The following is a 16,917-nucleotide window of genomic DNA, read 5'->3' as shown; positions in this document are numbered from 1 at the left end:
ATTACCTGGTTTACTTTTGGAGCCTTTTTTAAACAACGGAACAACATGAGCTACCCTCCAATCCTCCGGCACCTCACCCGTGGCTAAGGACATTTTAAATATTTCTGCCAGGGCCCCTGCAATTTCTACACTAGTCTCCCTCAACGTCTGAGGGAATATCATGTCAGGCCCGGGGGATTTACCAACCTTTATTCGCTGTAAGGCAGCAAGCACCTCCTCCTCTTTAATCTCTATATGTTCCATGAAACTACTGCTTGTTTCCCTTCCTTCCTTATACACTATGCCAGTTTCCTGAGTAAATACTGATGCAAAAAAACTGTTTAAGATCTCCCCCATCTCGTGAGCCTCCACACATAGACGACCACTCTGATCTTCAAGGGGACCAATTGTGTCCCTTACTATTCTTTTACTCTTAATATACTTGTAGAAACCCTTCGGGTTTGCCTTCACATTATCTGCCAAAGCAACCTCATGTCTTCTTTTTGCCTTCCTGATTTTCTTTCTTAGTATTTTCTTACATTTTCTATACTCTACAAGTACCTCATTTGCTTCTTGTTGCCTATACCTGCTATACACATCTCTCTTCTTCTTAACCAGATCGGCAATATCCCTTGAAAACCAAGGTTCCCTATGCCTGTTAACTTTGCCTTTAATCCTGACAGAAACATGCAAACTCTGCACTCTCAAAATTTCGCCTTTGAATGCCTTCTACTTACTGAACGTATCCTTGCCAGAAAACAACTTATGCCAATCCACTCTTCCTAGATCCTGTCTCATTTCCACAAAATTGGCCTTTCTCCAATTTAGAATCTCAACTCAAGGTCCAGACCTATCCTTATCCATAATTAGCTTAAAACTAATGACATTGTGGTCACTGGACCCAAAATGTTCGCCTACACATACTTCTGTCACCTGACCTGTCTGGTTCCCTAATAGGAGATCAAGTTTTGGATCCTCTATCACGTCTGAAAGGACGGAACCCCAGAACATTGAGCTGCCAGTCCTGCCCCTCCTGAAACCAAGTCTCACTAACAGCAATAATGCCGTAATCCCACGTGCCAATCCACGCCTAAGCTCATTTGCCTTTCAACGTGAAGATGGGATTTCAACTTCACAAGGACTGTGTGCTGGTCACTCCTGCCAACATGGTCATGGACAGATGAATCTGCAACAGGTTTTTATGTCCTGTTGAGTCTCTCACTCCATGTCACAGACCGAGTCTGGCAGATATTTCCTTCAGGAGTCAGCCAGTTCGATCAGCCATGGACCTTCCAAACCACTTTTGGTGACAGACATTGAAGTGCCCATCCAGAGTACATTCCATGCTCCTGCCACCCGTAGTGATTCCTACAAGTGGCATTCAGTTGGGAGGTATACTGATTCATCAGTTGAACGAATGTGGAAATCAGTATGAGATTTCCTTGTCCATGTTTAACCTGATACCATGAAACTTCATGAGTCTGATGTCAAAGTTGAGGCATCAAGGGCCACAACCTCCTGACTGAATGCCAAAGTGCCACCACCTCTGGTGGGGCTGTCCTTTTGCTGGTGGGAAAATCTGGATCATTGGCTGGAAGATATGATTGAGTGAGTATGACTATGTCAGGCTATTACTTGACTGGTCCTTGGTAGAGATCCCAGATGCTAGTGAGGTGAAGTTCGCAGGGACAATTGGACAAGATGTGCTTTTCGTTTCTGGTGCCCAGATCAATGCTGGGTGGCCTGACTGGTTTGATCTTTATTTGATTTTCCTGCAACTGTTTGATACAAATGACTGTTTTGCTCAGCCACGGGACAGTCGAGAGTCACCCACATTGCTGTGTGCCTGGAGACGAAGACCAGGACTGAATAAGGACAGAAAATTTCCTCTCCTGAAAGACATTCATGAACATTTCGGAGTTTTACAACAATCGGTAATTCCATGATCAAGTTGACAGAAACTAGCTTTTTACTGCAAATTTGTTAATTAAATTTAAATTCCTTTTGCTGCCATGGCCAGATTTGGATGCAAGTTTCCAGACCATTAGCCTACACTTCTAGATTACTCACCCCACAATGTCGCCACTATGCTACCATTCTCATAGCCTATAACTCCATTACAGCAGTATCACACTACATCCAGGGTGGTAGAAGGTGAACTGGATGGACTATTTGGATTTTTTATCCAGAAGCTTCATAGTCATTTTTATTGATGACAACTCCTTATATCCAGATTAAATTCGTGAACTGTATTCAAATACTGAAAGTGCCATGGTGGGATTTCAACTTGAATTTTATGGATTATTAGTCTGAGATTCTGGGTTATGGTTCATGATGACAGTATTATGTCCTCAAGATGTCTTATAATACTTTACAACCAATCAATTACTTTTGAAGTGTAGTTACTCTTGTTACCAAGGCAAACAGAGAGTTCATTGACTGAATGAAGATCCAGAACAGTAAATGTGCTGAATGATCAGCGAGTCTGTTTGTCGTTACTGTTGTTTGATGGAGAAACCTTGTCTCGGACACTCTAAGAAACCAGTGAGACATCCAAGTGAATAGGCTGTGTCATAGTTTAATATCTTATCCACCTGTGAAATTGCGGTACCTGCTCAGAATAGCACCGACATGTTAGCCTGGATTATGTGCTCATGTCCCGGAGTGGGGCTTGTGTCAAGTCAAGTATCATCAGGTCTGGATCTGGTATTTGCAGAGACGTCTATGATATTTTGTCACAATGTTTGTAATATCTGGTCCCGTGGTCCATTTTGAAACAGAGTGTATTGATAAGAATGTATGACATTTATAAGGAAAGCTGACTGTGGGTTAATAGGTGACCTCTATATGAACATGTTTGGAAAGTCAAAGACCAAAAGCTCTGCAACCAGGGGAAAATACAGAAGATGCATCTCAGCTTTTGGCAAATCTTAATGATATTCAGCAAATGCTAGGTAACATTTAAACCGTTCAAATAAGAATTTTACAAGTGCTGCGTTCCGTTTGTTCATTACAGTTATGTATCCCCATTTATATTTTTCAATTATACTTCAAAAACACAGCAATTTGCACTTTTATTCTGTCACACCCAAATATCAGGTTGAATGCAAATGCAATTAATTTTAACCATCCTAATCAGTTCCCAATTTTACTGTTTGGTTTTCACTGCAGACTCTTGTAATCCAGGTACTTTGTAAACCTTAGTTTGTAGGGTACTGTGTTATATAGACTGCTCAAATATTCCAATTAATAGCTCTTCCGAAACAATAGCTGTATTTTGAGTCCTTAACCCTTCCCCTCGATGTGTGACTGTACATTTCCTGAGATATCACCCGACAACCATTAAATGTCTCCAACACTTGTCACACTTACTCTAGTTTTTCTAAAACCACTTGTGACAACTAGCACCAGTGATATAGTACAGCATGACAATCCTTTTTAGACAATATTGGTTTGTTTCCTGGGGGTCTGATTCCATTTTCCAAATGATTTCAGTATGTCACATTAGCCATGTAGCAGTATTGTAGAATTGCCTGATACAACTTCTTTAAAAATCAAGTCTTTCTCACGTTCTAATCAGAAAAATCTTATTTCCCAGGTGATAACGAGACTGCGGTGCCTGAGACGAGTAGATTCGATGAATATGCAGTTGTCAGTAGAAAGGCAGAAAAAGACAGTGAGTAACTGAATCATACGATGGCTCCATCTGTGTAGGTATTGTTAAAATAGAGACTGACAAATTTAATTTTGTTAAATTTTGCTTCTAGTTTAATACTTTGAGTGGGAAGCACTTCAGATCGGCAATGGTAAATACTGAGAGATTTTAAGACTCTTTAATAATATAATACTGGTCTGCTCAATACTGGCAGGGCTCAAGCACAATACAGAAACATATTTATTCAGCCACCCTGGTCATTGTATATATCACAGGTTTACAATAGGAATGGCTGTTTGAAATTAAATCTAATATAAAGCACAGAAAGAGACCATTCGGCCCTACCAGAACACGTCGACATGGTTGGTTAAAGCAGCAGTTAATGACCGACTGGGATATTTTAATTACCTACTCGACAGCTCCAAGGAGGGTGGAAAGCTGGTTCAGTGCTTGGACCATTGCTGTTCATAATTTATATTAATGAGTTAGACTTTACAAACACAAACAATTTCTAAATTTGTGGACTATACCAAATTAGTCAGGGGAGGGAGTGATATTCAATACAGAGGAGGACTGCAGTAAATTACAAGAAGACATTAATAAACTTAAAGAATGGGCATATAATTGACAAATAAGATTCAACTTAGATAATAAGAGGTTTTATATTTTGGTGGGAAAAATTAGGCTACAAATTACTTGGAACATAATGGGATAGAGAGGCAAAACCCACTGTGTGAAGCCTAGAAATGTGCTGGATGTTGTCAGGATCCCAACTTAGGATTTAACTCACACCCGCCTCTCCTTTCCCGTTAAAACTCATCCCCCACCCATCTACCCACCCACTCCCCTCAACATGTATCTACTCTGTCAAAACCGATTACAATTTTAAAGAAATCTACATCCTCCCATGCCCGACACCAGCCCAAACCCCCAAGCCACACCAGCTGCACCTCAACCTTCTTATTTCAAGATGCCTGCTGCCTTCCTGCCAACCATCGAATTTTCTCAAGTTATAAGCCTCTTCCTTTGATCTAATACAAACTTTAACGTCTTTTGTTAACCAAAATTATACCACTCTTTTCTGTGCTGTTTTGTGTGTTAAAGTAGTGCATGTTTGAAAATTATTTATTAATTATTTAAATTGATTGTTTGCCATCATATAGTTTGATGGACTTTCCTAATCTACCTTAGCCAACATGCTAATCATATCTATGTATTATTTTGCTTTTTTCAGATTTAAGACCCTAGTTGTGGACTTAACTAAATCATTTTCAAACTCAATATAAAATGTTATCATTCTAAGTTCACTTTAAAAGAAATTCACAACTTGTTTTGGGATGTGTTCAGGCACCACATATAAAGATGCAAATTCTATATTTCTGTCCTATTCTGTGCAGATACAGAGAGAGAAGATATTCATTATGGATCTATTGATTTTCAGAAAAAAGCAACAGGTAGTGAAACTTAACGTTGCAATTTTTTTCTCATGTTTTCATTTTTGTGTTCTTCAAGGTGAGGAATGTTACTGCTGGGTAATAAACCTTATTTAGCCTGAATTACCTTGAGGCACCTGATGTCAACATCAAGCAGTCCGAGGGTAAAGCTCCTCATACTCGACCACTTCAAAGTGTTGAGTAGCTGTGGTTCAGTGGGGAGCGCTCTTTTCTCTGAGTCAGAGGGTTGTGGGTTGAAATACCACTCTAGAGACTTGAGCACAAAATCTAGGCTGACACATCAATGCAGTACTGAGGCAGTGCTGTATTATTGGACGTGCCATCTTTCAGAAGAGATTTTAAACCGAGGCCCTGTATGCTCTCCCTGGTGGACACTAAAAAAAAGCCATGGCACAATTTATTGAATAAAGGGGTGATTTCCTGATTATCTTGGGAAATGTTTTTCACTCAACTAACATCAATTAGAAATAGATGATCTGGTTATTATCTCATTGCTGTTTGTGGAAGTCTGTTGCACACAAATTGGCTGCAGTTTTTCCTGCATTACAGCATGGAGCACACTTCAAAAGTAGCCCAATGCAGCAAGACCTGGACAACATTCGGGCTTGGGCTGAGAAGGTACAAGTAACATTTGCACCACACAAGTACCAGGTAATAACCATCCCCAGCAAGACAGAATCCAACCATCTTCCCTTGACAATCAATGGCCTTACCATTGCTAAATCCCCCACTATCAACATCAACATCCAGAAACTGAGCTGGACCTGTAATATGAATACTATGCTTACAAGAACAGGCCAGTGGGTGGGAATTCTGTGGTGGGTAACTGTAGGGGGTGGTGGTGTGTGTCAGCTTCACCTCTGACTTCTGAGCAGTCCGAATCGCTCCCACTCCCTGGGTTCTAGACCTTGGACTTATTTGGGGGTTGTGACAAAGTGCAGCAGACAGCTGGTTTTAGTGCAAGAAAAAAACTGTGTTTATTGAAGTCACAAATGAATTTCTAACATTAGGATTACACTGAAATTATACAGACCTACAAAGTACACTTAGTTAAGAATGGTTAACACACGGCATAACGAGGGAAAATCACACTACTAATCCCCTTACCCTTGTCCCACCCCCAAAACCTAACTAAATTGAACTAGGAGAGGTCAGGGATCATGCTCACCAACCAGGGTTCCTTGACAGTTCGAAATCCAGCCAGGTAAGCCAGTTGCAGTTTTGGGGTACACTCTTTGTGTCCTCTGGGGCCTGCCGTCCCCATGTGGTCCTGGTCTGTGGAATCTGCGAGGGTTCTTCAGTTGGGTGGAGGGCGTAGTTGTGGGCGGTCGATCTTCGTGGAGGGCTGCGGTTGTGGCCTTGTCTTCGGTTGAGCCTGCCATCCTGTGCCCCTTGCAGGGATGTTGCCTGCAGGCCTGCAAACATCCAGATCTCCTTCCTCCGCTTGGCTCAGCTCCCTGCATAAACTCTGCTTACCCTCTTGTGTCAGCTTTCAAAACTGCTCTCCCTTCTGTGTCCGCATTCCCCTCCCCACTCCTGGCCCAGTTGTATGTTTTTTTGAATTTCTTATCTAAAACTGAATCAAGGTTAGTTCTTTGTCTGATTTTGGTAGGCTTCCCCAGGTGATTGTTGTCTTGTTGTTTTTAATGGGCTCGCATGACATTTATCATTGTCTTCCTGCCCCCGTAACTAGTCTTAAACTGAAAGTCATTGTATGTGTGGAGTATTGATAGGTTTGCATAATTGCATTGATTGTTGCCTTCTTGCCTTATTAGTTGGTAGCGATTATTTATGCAAGATTTTGATGGGCTTTAGTTTTGTTTCTTTCTCTGGGTTGATTTTTTTAAAGGGAAGGATGCGTATTCTGTTTCCTCTCGTTGTCTGGTTTCAGGTAAAAGTCCAAAAGTCATATTCTTGTTGATGATATGAAAAATGTGGGAATTTTGAGAAACCTTCAGTAACTCACTTCCTGGTTCCCCAAAACCTGCCCACAATCAACAAGGCACTTGTCAGAAGTGTGATGGAGTACTCTCCATTTGCCTGGATGAGTGCAGCTCCAACAACACTCAAGAATCTTGATGCCATCCAGGACAAAGCAGCCCACTTGATTGGGACTCCATCCACCTCAGTAAACATTCACTCCCTCCACGACTGACACACATTAGCAGCACTGTGTACCATTTACAAGATGCACTGAAGCAACTCACCAAGGTTCCTTTGACAGCAGTTTCCAAACCCACAACCTCTTGCAGTGGTTGAAGAAGGCTGTTCACCACCTTCTCCTCAAAGGTAATTATGGATAGGCAAAAATGCTGGCCAATCCAGCGATGCCCATATTGGTGTGAAAGAATAAATTTAAAAAAAACATTCAAGTGCCTCAACAGCTAAGTAGAGTATTGTGGTGACTAAGGTGCTGGACTACCAGCCTGAAAGTCATAAGTTCCAATCCGATCATGTTATGTTGAGAAATTGAATCTAATCAATCCCAATATTTGTAGGCCAGCACCAGAGAACTTGTGGTAATGTCCCTCAGAGAAAGGCACCTACTTTGTGGCTTCAATGGGATGCTAACCTAAACCACATGGTTAACCTTTAGCCCTCTCTGAAGTATATACTTGCTTCAATATAGAATTCTTAAGGTAGGTGGGGATGAGCAATAAGTGTGGCTCTGACCAGGGTTAGCAACTACCTGAGAACAAATACATTGAACATAGGGACCATATTACTTCCTTCACTGACAATAAAGCATGCTAACTATTAGCATTGTGGCTAATTTTATTCATAGCATTGGTAATGCCTTTGCAATTGGAAATATTTCCAGAAAGAAGCTTTTTAATAGACAGCCATTTTATTGTAACCATTTTTGAACAAACCATTGAAGTTGTTAAAAATGTGGAACCAGAGTCAAAGGAAAATATTTGACACCCCTGAATAATATCATGTCAAACATTGAACATGTGGATATAGAAGGAAACTTGTTTCAGCCCTCTGAGTACCAGCTTGTCTCAGGGTCAGCACACTTGTGTCTGAGAAGCAAGGTCACAGGTTTGAGCCTTGCTTCTTGCAGTCTATGCTGAGAGGGTGCTCATTGTTGGTGTGTTGCCGAGCACGGTGTTTAAACTCTAACAGTATGCAAGAGGCTTTCACATGTCCTGAAGATGTGAAAGACACTGAAAACTTCTCCCAAATTGACCTAACTAAAGCTGATTTTCCTATGGATATGTAGCTAACACCTGTTGCCTGGGCATTAATGATCAGGAAAGGGGTGGTGATCTTTGACACTTGACTTCCATTCCTTTTATCGTGCCCATATTGCTTCAGTGGGAATAAGACTGATGGAGCATTTTCCACTACATCCGGCTTCATTTTCTTCCAATAACCCATCCAAAGGGCACCCAGTTCCAACAGCACCTGAATGAGCCAGCAATGGGTCATGCAATCCCCCAGCAATGATGGATGGAGCGTTGTGATGTTCCCTGTAGCACATTGTGGAAACGCCATGCTTAGTATGGATGTGAGTCATACAGATCAAACCTAGCTGTTGGCTGTATGAGTGAATGCCGTAAATCGAGGATGTTTCTATGCCAATTGTTATTTTTTTTCCGCCTGATCTGTCAATATTATTTGTTAATTGTGATGATTTTGAATATCACAGGGAGCAGACAGGGAGAAGGGAGTACACAGCGGAACACACAATCTTCAGATACTGTAAGTACATTGATTCCTAGTCATGAAATTGCACCCTAAAATATCAATATCTACAACATTTGTAAAATTATTGATGAGAAGAGATGCAATAATCGATCACATTATTAGAAGTGATTAATTTCTGTCTTGCAGGAACTGGCTCCTTCAGAGGAAGATGTTTCACCTGTCATCTATGCACAACTAGCGCAAGCACAATATAAATAATCTTCACAGGAGAGACAGGAATAGCTTGGAGTCAGATATATAAAACATAACATGTTTCTGTGAATTAATATTTTTAACCACAGAAAAAACTGGAGCTTTCTTCCTATGCACCTACTCTGATTTAAAATAATCTTTGCCTCATACTTTTGAAACATGAAAGCAACTGGCAATAGAAATTGTTCTCTTGATATGGTTTCAACAATCATTTCACAGCTTCTGCAGATACTGTGTAAAAAAGGTTTCATTATGAAAAATAAATTGAATGTTCCATGGTGCTCTGCCCACTCAATTAATATCTCAATTGTAATAACCAACAATGAGGATTCAACTATGCAATGTGTCACTAAACCTTGAGTTTCTCTTTATCTGATTGGGTCACTGTGGAACATTCATCTTTTTAACAGCAAGCAATATTTAATCAATTCACTCAGCGATCTTTGGTTACTACTGTGAGTTTCACAAATCAACCTCATGAATGCTTTTGTTATGCAAATAGATTTGGGAATACGACAATCTTTTCTCAGAAGAAACAAATAACCCGATGAATACAGATACTTAAATATTGTCTGTTGGTTTCAGGCCCATATTCTTAGGTGGAAATGATGACAGTACGCGCATTAATACTGTCAATCATATGTAATGGATTCTAAGTCACTGTGCTATTTCCTCATACCATGCTGAAGTGAACAGAATTTAACTTCACCACTAGACAATCCCCCAAATCTACATTAGCTGATGGTGTAATGATGGATTTGAAATTTATAGGTAGATGTTGGCACAGTGGTAATGTCAGTGGACTAGTAATCCAGAGGTCCAGGCTGGTGCTTTGGGACATAGGTTCTAATCCCACCATAGCAGCTGGCGGAATTTGAATTCAGTTATTAAATCTGTAATATAAAGCTAGTCATAGTGATGGTGAAAATATTATTGATTGTCATAAAAACCCATCTGGTTCACTGATCTCCTTCTGGGGAAGGAAATTTGCCATCCTTACCTTTTCTGGCCTTCATGTGACTACAGACCCACAGCAATGTTGTTGCCTCTTAACTGCCCTCTGAAATGGCCTCGCAAGCCACTCAGCTCAAGGGCAATTAGGGATGGGCAACAAATGCTGGCCTTGCCAGTGATGCCCATGAAGGAATAAAGAAGAAAAAGATGTGTTAACTCCTGGATAACATGAGGAAGTTGCATTGATTAATCCATTTCTCATTGTCCCATTTCCCACCAAAATACCTCAGGTAAAGATGGGATAACAGGGGATTGTGTTACGATCTCTGTGGAGACCAATAATTTTAAAAAGGAAATTTGAACTTCCAGTTAATAGCAGAAAGGAAGTTACAACAAGATTTCATGTTTTAAGCAGTTTCCTGTAAAAAAGAGACAAAAAGCACTTTTGAATAAACTATCTTTTTTGACAACTTATACTTTAAACCTCAGAATGAAAAACTGTCCTTATTTTTGCACAACAGAGACAACACACTTCACAGGTATACATTACACACTCCATTAAGTAGATATTTAAATCTCACAAAATCAGTCCAAAGTGATTTTAAAGGTTGAGTTCTGTACTTTTCCTTTCTTAGCCTGGAACATTTTAACTCCAGAAATGCCATTCATGGTACAAGTTTTCCTGGAGACTTCTTCCTCCAGCTAAACCTAGACAAATATTCCAGTCCAGTTTCAACTCCTCATCAATTTGGTCTTTTCAATCTGAGTGTGAATTCTCACCCACATTCCTGCATAATGAACCATCAAGACTTTTAGCCTCTACCTGCTCTGTTTCTGATTACCAGCATCTGCAGCATTTTGCTTTTATCTATTATGTATAAGGTTGAGTTGACAGAGTTTTAATCTACAAGGGATTCAAGGGTTTTGAGGAAGGACAGTGGAGTTAAGGCCATAATCAAATCAGTCATGATCTTATTGAATGGCAGAATAAGCTTGAGGGGCCAAATGGCCTACTCCTTTTTTTCATGTTCCCCTCTTTTTCCTGTTTTGAGCAATTTTGGATCTCAGCCGAAACACCCATAATTCTACTGATGTCTAAATCCTGAGCTGGAAATGGAGAGGAAGCTCACCTGTCCTGTAATTTCACAAGAGACAACGTCAATTACTTTACGTAATGTAATAACTGAAAACAGCAGCTTGTTGAGTATCTCTGCACCAGGAGCTTTGCTGCATACTCTCTGAACCACTTTAATACTCTTTTCCCACAAGGTAGGTTATCTTACTGCAATCATAATTCTATTTAAAGGATTTATCAATAGGCCTTTGAATAACAGCAATTTGCTCCACAATTTTACATCATTTTTGATCTTTGAATTTAGACTGAACAAGGACATCAAGTATTTATTGATAAGGTTTCATCTGCTTTTGCATAAAACTCCAGTGGAGTTCTAACAACACAATGTCTGTCAATTACCATTTTACACTTTTGAAGCTTTCCTGTCTGTTGCTCGATCAATGTAACAGTTTCCTTCTATGTTTTTGTTATCTCTTGCTCTAGACTTGACTAAACCATCAGACTCCTGGCTGGTCTCCCACGCTCTTGAGCTCTGTAAGCTTGAGGTCATTGAAAACCTGGTGCTTGTGTGCTAACATGCAATAATTTCTGTTCACCCATCACCCTGTTGACATACAATCCATTGAGATATCTCCGATCCTCCAATCTGGCCTCTTGATCATCCCTGATTTTAATCATTCCATCATTGGCAGTTCTGAATTCATCTGCCAAGGCTCCAAGCTCTGAAATTCCCTCCATAACCTCTGCAGCTCTCTACCTCTCTTTTGTAATTAAGGCACACCTTAAGATCTATGAAGCTTTTGGTCATCTGCCCTAATTTCTCCTTATGCAACTTGGTGTCATATTTGATAACTTTCCCTGAATTGCTTTGGGAGGTTTTAATATTTTCAAGGTACTAGGTACAGAAGGACACATTGTGGTAACAACTCAATTTGGTGTTTCTGGTTTTCCAAGTGACCCTCTGGTTCTGTTTGAGGTTTTCATTGTTGAAGAAAAGAACCTTCTATTTATTTAACAGAATATCCTGAAAAATCTCAGCAGGTCTGACAGCATCTGTGGAGAGAGAAACAGAGTTAACGTTTCAAGTCCACATGCCTCTTCTCCAGAGCCTTACGGACTCGAAACGTTAACTCTGTTTCTCTCTCCACAGTTGCTGTCAGACCTGCTGAGTTTTTCCAGAATTTTCTGTTTTTATTTCAGATTTCCAGCATCCTCAGTATTTTGACTTTTATTCTATTTATTTAATGACTTCTAAAATAATAATAGATTGCGAGATGCTTTCCGGAATGTTATGAAGCAAAGTTTGTTTCCAAGCCACTAAAGGAGTTATCAGAGCAGATGAACAAAACTTGATCAAAGAGATGGACTTAAAGGAGTAACTTAAATGAGGAAATAGGGAAAGAAATAGAATGGCAAAGATATTTAGGGAGGGAATTCCAGAGCTTCGGACATCATCAGCTGAAGGCCTGGTCACCAAGGTTCCGCTGGCTATTCAATTCTTTGACTGAGCAGTGAGGCTCAACTTAGTTGAACATATCTCCCAGAGGAATAAGAGCTGCAAAAGTCACAAAATAAAATATAAACGAAAAAATTGAAATATTATGGATGAACTTGATTGGCAAATTTTAGTGTGTGCTTGAATACTGTCCTGACTTTGCATTCAGTACTTCCTGTACTTGAAAGCTCCTTTCAGTAATGGCGACAATGAAACTGTCATTTTTTTAGTTGTAAAAACCCATCTGGTTCATTTATGCCCTTTTGAGAAGGAAATCTGCCATCCTCACCTGGTCTGGCCTACAGTGACACTAAGAGAGGCATCATCAAACATTAAGATGCACTGCAGCAACTCACCAAGACTCCTTAGGCAGCACCTTCCAAACAAACAGCCGCTGCCACCTAGAAGGACAAGGGCAGCAGATACATGGGAACACAAATATACTGCCGTTCTTTCACTGTTGCTGGGTCAAAATCCTGGAGCTCTATCCCTAACAGTACTGTGGGTGTACATTCATCACCTGAGCAACAGCAGTTCAACAAGGTAGCTCACCATCGCCTTCTCAATGGCAATTAGGGATGGGCAATAAGTGCTGGCCTTGCCATCGATGCCCATGCCCTATGAATGGGTATATTTTGGAAATACTCAGCTGGACTGGCAGATGTGGAAAAGAAACAGTTAACATGTCAAATCAATGAACAAGAAAATGAGAGAGATTTAACTGGTATTAAACATGTACAGTGGTAGGTGTTACAAATATGGCATTTTTAAGATTGTTATGTTTTGGGATTATGGGCGGAATTGTCCCAGATTTGCATTAAGTGCGGGGATAAAGGATGTGTTACCTCCCAGCTGCAATGGCGGCTTTTCACGCTGCATTGTCCGCTTCCCGACTCATTAATTATGTAGCCACAGGAAACATGCTGTCTCGCTGGTGGGCAGCCTCTGTATCACCCACTAAGCCATTACCTCACCATTTCCTCATATCGAGCGCCATTTCTAAACTGCAGCTGCGCACACAGTTCTCAATGCTTGCAGCCCAGGACTGCTCCAGAAAAGACATGGCTGTGAAAACCAAGAAGAGTTTGGTGACCCATCACTGGAATGCCTTTCGGAGGCCCACCAAGATGTCCTCCACCCCCACTTTGGCCACAGGAGGTCCATCAATCTCACCACTCCAGCTTGGGAGGTGTTGGCAGTAGTGGTCAGTGCCAATGCTGCACAGAAGAGGTTGGCCATCCAATGCAGAAAGAGGATGAATGATCTCATCTGCACTGCCAGGGTATGGCAACAATCTCATCACTCTAAACTCAAGCACTCACAAGGCCATCATACATTCACTGGCATCTCACTCACTGCCAGCTCAAGGGACGTCACAACTCACTCTCTCACACACACCCTCACATTTCCATCTGGCCTCATGTCCTCTGGAGGCTGCCTCTTCAGGCCTCAATATCATGAGGCCACTTGTATAGATCAACATGTGCCCCCGCGACACACCCTGGGAAACCTACTTACCCCAGTCCAGCCCTCGCCCTGCAGCCTCTTCCCTTACCTGAAGCCTCTTCTCCCCCTTCCCCAAACAAGCCCCAGTCCTGCAGCCTATAGTTTTTTTTTTGATTCGTTCACGGGGTGTGGGCATCACTGGCTGGGCTAGCATTTATTATCAATCCTTAGCTGCCCTTGTTCAGAGGGCATTTAAGAGTCAACCGCATTGCTGTGGGTCTGGAGTCACATGTAGGCCAGACCAGGTAAGGATGGCAGATTTTCTTCCCTAAAGGACATTGAAAATACACTTCCATAGAGACCTGCCTGTGAACCCTCCTAACAATGATGTGGTGCAGCCTGGGAACCCTGGCGCTGATGACCGTGAGTGCTGCCTGAAGCGCGGGAGGCAAACAGACTTCGAAGTCCCGAGTGAAACAAGTCAGCGTGCAATCACATCGACGTGCCCGGATGATCCAGCATGGGGGATGATTCTGGCTGGCAGGGATTATAATTACAGACAGATGTATTAAAATAACATTCCTGATGTCTGGCAGAAGGAAACGCCGACTGCCATTGACAGGTGGAGCAGGTGATTGCAAACTGGTTTCACGACATCGTGAAGCTGATTTTTGGCCTTCCTGCCATATTGTCTACTCACGTCCGCCATGATGCACAACACCAACGTGGTCAGGAACTTCCAGCCTATGTTTTGAATTTTGGGTAAAATGAATGAGTGTCGTGTGACCTGGTCTGAATTCTGCTGACAACAGTCTTGGGCAATGTGGCTGTTAATGATTAATGAGGGGCCCCTTTACTGGGAAGATGATGTGAAATGTTCACAGTTGTAGATAATGGCAGGAGCACCTGTGCCTACAGTGAATAGTCTCCAAAGTTCCAGGAAGGTGTTAAGAATGTCAGGTTTTAAAAGAGGTTATGCTTTAACTGTCTATTTAATTTATAGATAGAATGGGGTTGGGTTCTAAGCGTGGCTAATTAGTATTTCTAGCTGGATACAAAGATTCACATTGCTATGGAGATGGGTTTTGAGAGGGGAAGGGCTCATTGGAAGGAATCATGGGAATGGATTAAAAGATTCTCCTAAAAGATGTCCCTGAATTTCACACAAATATCAGTCTACAGTGTCCAAGAGAGAGAGAAGGAGCAGATAGAGGCACAAGCCCCTATGGTTCACTCTGCAGGAATGTGGGTGGGAGCTTGCACTCAAATTGAAAAGGTCAAATTCATGAGGATTTAAAAATGAGGCTGGAAGATGCGCCTGGTTCAAGCTAAAGGGAGAATTTCCAGGAAAGTTCTGATCGAGAAAGATTGTTCTGGGGTTAAAAGTTACTGGGCTGGGAAAAGGAAAGAATGAAAGTAAAACCTCTGGAGCTAAGAATCACTTTGGACTGTCTGGCAGAATTCAAATTCCTACTTAAGGGACAGTGGACAGTATAACCATAGAGTGGGATTTTCAGTTGTGTTAAAAGTAAAAAGGAAAGCTAAAAGTAAAAAGTCCTGTTTAGATCATAAGCTGCCTACTGAAATAATGGTTAGTCACTGGTACTTACAGTTCGTTTGTTACAGTAAAAGCCTTATAAGTTGAAATTTGTCAGGTTATCCTGTCAGCTATTGACTGAAAGCTCACATTTGTTTTTAGAAGTTATTGCCTTCTACAGAGATTGTAAAACAGGAAAGGAGAGATAGGGGAAAAGAACATAACAGAAATTCTGAGATAGGGTGAAAAACAGGAGAGAGTAAATGAAAACTGGGGTGATGGTGGAATACCAAATGATATGGAAATGAGACAAGTAAAGAAAGAAACATGGGTCAAGATGAGTTGTAAATGGGAATAGCAAAATTAGCACCAACATTCATCAATGGAGCAGCAGTGAATATGAAAATGCTACTTGTTGTTAATCCATAGACTAGTATAAAATTCATCAGTTTTCTGATCAGTTTAATTTAACTATTTATAAGTGAAAATTATGGTGAAGTATTTTGCAACTGTAATATTGTCCATTCTTCCTATAATAGGTAAATTACATATATTTTCTTTTTGCACTTAAATTATTTTAATATTAAGCAGAAATTCTTTGTGGGTCATGGATACAGGATGGGTTCAAGCTGCATCACATATCACTCCGAATAGATTGATTGCATAGTTTAAAATTCTATGAAATGACTTCTGCTACAATCATCACAAGAAGTGGTGGAGTACTTTACTGAAAATGTTTATTGTACATTTTAAAGTTCCCAGTTCCCATGTGTCTGCTGCCCTTGACCTTCTAGATGTTCATGCTCATGGGTTTGGAAGGTACTGTCAAAGGAGCCTTGGTGAATTCCTGCATCTTGTAGATAGTTCACACTGCTGCTACTGTGATTCAGTGGTGGAGGGAGTAAAAGTTTGTGGATGTGGTGCCAATCGAGCGTCTGCTTTTTCCTGAATGGTGTCAAGCTTCTTGAGTGTTGTGGGAGCTGCACTCATCCAGGCAAGTGGTGAGTTTTCCATCACACTCCTGGCTTGTGCCTTGCAGATGGTGGACAGGCTCTGGGGAGTTAGGAGGTGAGTTACTTGTCACAGGATTCCTAGCCCCCAACCTACTCTTGTAGCCACAGTATTTATATAACTAGTCCAGTTCAGTTTCTGGCCATTGGTAACACCCAGGATGTTGATCGTTTGGGTAAAGTCATTGAACATCAGAGGGTGAAGGTTGGATTCTCACTTGTTGGAGATGGTCATTGCCTGACACTTGTGTGGTGCGAATGTTAATTGCCATTTGTCAGCCCAAGCCTGGATATTGTCCAGAACTTGTTGAATTTGGACATGGACTGCTTCAGTATCTGAGGAGTCACGAATGGTGTTGAACAATGTGCAAACATCAGCGAACATCCCCACAGGTCACTATCCTGA

At 41.2% G+C, this 16,917-nt stretch overlaps 1 long non-coding RNA gene across 1 annotated transcript; it reads left to right on the top strand.

The window, feature by feature from the left end:
* Positions 1 to 3,575: 3,575 nt before the first annotated feature.
* On the top strand, positions 3,576 to 9,272 carry LOC144678204 (uncharacterized). The gene is made up of 4 exons (XR_013575987.1): positions 3,576 to 3,655; positions 5,032 to 5,088; positions 8,744 to 8,796; positions 8,929 to 9,272. It is a non-coding gene; the product is annotated as an uncharacterized LOC144678204 (long non-coding RNA).
* The last annotated feature ends 7,645 nt before the right edge of the window (positions 9,273 to 16,917 follow it).

Source organism: Cetorhinus maximus, unplaced genomic scaffold (genome assembly GCF_964194155.1).
Source record: "Cetorhinus maximus unplaced genomic scaffold, sCetMax3.hap1.1 HAP1_SCAFFOLD_3784, whole genome shotgun sequence".
In the NCBI taxonomy this organism is placed as follows: Eukaryota; Metazoa; Chordata; class Chondrichthyes; order Lamniformes; family Cetorhinidae; genus Cetorhinus; species Cetorhinus maximus.
Note: the sequence above shows the minus strand (reverse complement) of the source record. Positions and strands in the feature narration are given on the sequence as shown.